The sequence below is a fragment of the Oryctolagus cuniculus genome, chromosome 12 (genome assembly GCF_051225735.1).
Source record: "Oryctolagus cuniculus isolate XC-2025 breed Fujian yellow rabbit chromosome 12, ASM5122573v1, whole genome shotgun sequence".
Taxonomy (NCBI): Eukaryota; Metazoa; Chordata; class Mammalia; order Lagomorpha; family Leporidae; genus Oryctolagus; species Oryctolagus cuniculus.
Window position 1 is genome coordinate 79,104,577 of NC_142878.1, and position 4,257 is coordinate 79,108,833.

Consider the following 4,257-nt stretch of genomic DNA (forward strand, 5'->3'; position numbering starts at 1 on the left):
AATGCGTTGTACCTTTTTGCCCTGCTGCTTTCTCAAGGTGTCTCATCTATCCTTTCTTTTACTGCTGAACTTGAAAAAGCAGCCCAAATACATGGCTGTCACTTTTTCCACTTCCCACTCACTCTTTAGTCCTCTCCACTCTGGTTCACCTCTCTAACAAAACTGCTTTTCAAAGGTCACTGTTGTCCAATCCTAAGATTAGGCTCTCTTCTGGGCTTATGTTTCTGGAACTCCTTTGCTAACATCCTTAACACAGTGTCCAGCAATCAATCAACTCTTCATTTAGTTTAATCCTTTGTTCCCCCAAGCATTTGTTTATAATTATTGATTAAATGAATAAAGTCTTTATCTGTATAAATGATTGCATCATAATTAAAAGTTAGACTGGCTTTTACTAATGGTTACATCTGGTTTATCTGTTGCTAATATGGCACAAGCAATTTCAGCATTCTCTTTGAAGATTTTCACTCACATGTAGGATATTTTAGAATTTTAACTTTCATTTGTTGTACTTCCTGGCCATGCTCAGTAACATAACCATTCATCCAAAATACAGTTTTCTGGCAGGCAAATGACTAGATAGTCTGAGTACACTAAAGTAGGACACTTGCCCTGCTCTATAAGAAATCAGGCTGGCAGCCAAATGAAACTCAGGGACATTAAGAAGCTAGGACTTGAATTAAGGAGCCTTGAGATCACATGAAATTAGTCATGTCTCAACTTTATCCACTGCCCTTTCCCCAAGTTCATTGTCTAGAACAATCCCTGGTGAGAGTCTGTATCGATTCTCTGATTCTGCATTCCCCATTCTTTGCCCAGCTCTGTGTCCCAGCCCACTGACCTGGACAGCTGTGTCCAATTTTCCCTAATGACAATTCCCAAAATGGTCCCACCTGGCCACTGCCTGGGCTGATGGCACAAAAGATGTTAAGCCTTGGTCAGGAAATAGCTTCAGCTCTGTTATCTGTATTTAGGCTGATGGCAATGAAGCCAACCAATATTTTTAAAGGCCTACTGTATGCCAGACACTTTCAAAATAACAGCTTTGAAACAGAAATCACATAGCAAGGGCAGGTGTTTGGCACAGTGATAAGACCCAGCCTGTGGTGCCCAGATTCCATGTTGGAGTGCCTGGTCTGAAGTCCCACCTCTGCTTGCTGTTCCAGCTTCCTGCTAATGCACACCTGGGAGGCAATAGGTGATGGCTCAAGTATTTGAGTCCCTGCCACCTGTGTGGAGACCTGGATTGAGTTCCAGCTCCTACTTTTGTGTTGGCCCAGCCCTTGCTGTTGTGTGGGTATTTGGCTGTGAACCATCAGAAGGAAATTCTATCTGTGTGTGTCTCACTGCCTTTCGAAAAACAAAATCACATACCATAAAACTTACCCTTTTAGAGTCTGTTCAATGGTTTTTAATTGGTTTGTGTAGTTTTTTTTTTTTTTTTAATTTGAGGAGTTTTATAATCAAACCTCTTATTTAACTTTAGGATATTTTCATCACTCTAAGAGTAAATCTCATACTCATTAGCATTCATTCTCTCCATTCTTCCCTCCCCTAAGTCCCTGGAAACTACCAATATACTTTCTGTCTCTATGGATTTGTCTGTTCTAGACATTTCATATAAATGCGGTTGTATATAGCCTTTTGTGTCTGGCCTTTTAAACTTAATATTTTTAATGTTCATCCATGTTATAGTTTGTATCAGTACTTCATTTAGTCGTATAGCTTAGTAATATCCCATGTAATGGATTACATTTTATTTATCTGTTCATTAGTTGATAAGCAATTTTAATTTTTATAGATAATACTGCTATGAACATTTGTGTACAAGGGTTTCTGTGGACTTAATTTTCAATTCTTTTCAGTGTATATCTAGGAGTGAAAATGATGATTATATTTATTTAATTTTTTCTATTTAAAGTTTTTTATTAACATGCAATACTTATAAATTTTTATGGGGTACAGTACAATATTTCAAAATAGCATAAACCAATCAAACCAGACAACCAAGCCTTATCCTACTCATTCTTTTTTTTTAAACTTTTATTTAATGAATATAAATTTCCAAAGTACAGCTAATGGATTACAATGGCTTTCCCCCCCATAACTTCCCTCCCACCTGCTATCCTCCCCTTTCCTGCTGTCTCTCCCCTTCCATTCACATCAAGATTCATTTTCGATTATCTTTATATAAAAAAAAATCAATTTGGCATATATTGAGTAAAGACTTCAGCAGTTTGCACCCACATAGAAACACAAAGTATAAAATACTGTTTGAGTACTAGGTATAGCATTAAATCACAATGTACAGCACACTAAGGACAGAGATCCTACATGAGGAGTAAGTGCACAGTGACTCCTGTTGTTGACTTAACAAATTGACACTCTTGTTTATGGCCTCAGTAATCACCCTAGGCTCTTGTCATGAGTTGCCAAGGCTATGAAGGCCTTTTGAGTTCGCCGACTTCGATCTTATTTAGACAAGGTCATAGTCAAAGTGGAAGTTCTCTCCTCCCTTCAGAGAAAGGTACCTCCTTCTTTGATGACCTGTTCTTTCCACTGGGATTTCACTCACAGAGATCTTTCATATAGGTTTTTTTTTTCAGAATAAAAAAGGGAGAGAACGATCCAACATGGGAATCGGGATACACAACAGACTCATAGAATGGCAGATGTCCTAAACAGCACTCTGGCCTCAGAATCAGCCCTTAAGGCCTCAGATCTGGCTGAAGAGCCCATGAGAGTATTTTAGGCATGGAAAGCCAAGACACTGTTGCAAAAAAAAAATTCTTTCTTTGTGTTTGTAAACACTCAGCTCCTCTCTTCCAGTTATTATTTTTTAAGATTTATTTATTTGAAAGGCAGAATGACCAAGAGAGAGAAAAGCAGAGAGACAGAGAGATGGAAAGCAAGACAGCAAGAGCAAGAGAGTGAGAGAGATATGTTCCAGCTGCTTGTTCACTCCCCAGATGGCTGAGCCAGTATATCTACCCAGGTCTGCCACATGGATGGTAGGGGCCCAAATACTTGGAATATGTTTTGCTGCCTTCCTAGGAATATAAGCAGGAAGCTGGATTGGAAATGGAGCAGCTGGGACTTGAACTGGCACTCTACTATGCAATGCTGGCATAGGGAGCAGCAGCATAACCTGCTGCACCACAATGCAGGCCTCAATATGTTTAATTTTTGAGGAACTTTCCAACTTGTTTTGCAAAGAAGCTGCATCATTTGCATTTTTCCAGTAGTTTATTTGAATTCTAATTTCTCTTTTTTTGCCAACACTTATTATTTTTCATTATTTTTATTATGATTACTTATTGGGTGTGAAATAGTATCTTAATGTTCTTTTGATTTGATTTGCTGATGAATAATGATATTGAACATGTTTCCATATGCTTTTTGGAAATTTGTTGGTCTTCCTTGGAGAAACTTTTATTTAGATCTTTTTTTTTAACCAAAGACACCTTTATTGTTTTAGTTTTCAAAAAAATAAACTCTTTTCTTCTTTTTCCAAAATAATAATGATTAACTTATAAAATGGGTATACAATATATCTTCAAAGCATTTCCTTTTAATGGGATACTTAGCTTTATGGGGTTTAAACATTAAAAAGTTAAAAAAAAAAAAACCTGTGTTGTTGCCACCAGAAGACAACACAGAATCTAGCGTAAGTCAAGGAAATCTGCTCACACGTCAGGCCCTTCTCCTCCTGGGGCCAGCATTGTTATATTATTTCCAGTTATCAAACTCTGATCTAATTTAGTGGTCCTTCTTCCTTCTGCTGTGATTTCAAATTCAGTGACATTTTCCAATACCAAATTGACAAAGTCATTGAAGCCAAGAAGAAGGGTGCCAACAATTTCTTATCACTCTTCATCACAATGTGAATTCTGGATCCTATACATTTATCCACAAGCTGTAGCAGCAGCAGCTGTGATGGGCTGGTGGTAGCATTAGCCACCATGGCTATGCTGGAATTTCTATTTAGATCTTTTGCCCATTCACTAATTGGGTTATTTGTCTTTTTTATTGTTGGATTATGAATTCTTTTAATATATTCTTGATACTAGATCTTTATCAGCTATTTGATTTACAAATATTTTCTCCCATTCTGTGCATTGTATTTTCAGTTTTGATGGTGTCCTTGAAGGAAAAAAGCTTTTCATTTTGTTGATATCTAGTTTACTTTTTACTTTTGTTTCTTGTGTTTTTGATATCCTATAACAGAAATAATTGCCTAATTCAGAGTCATGAAGA

General features: G+C 37.2%; 1 pseudogene; it reads right to left on the bottom strand.

The window, feature by feature from the left end:
- Positions 1-3,686: 3,686 nt before the first annotated feature.
- On the bottom strand, positions 3,687-3,964 carry LOC108178372 (U6 snRNA-associated Sm-like protein LSm5 pseudogene; annotated as a pseudogene).
- Between the last annotated feature and the right edge of the window lie 293 nt (positions 3,965-4,257).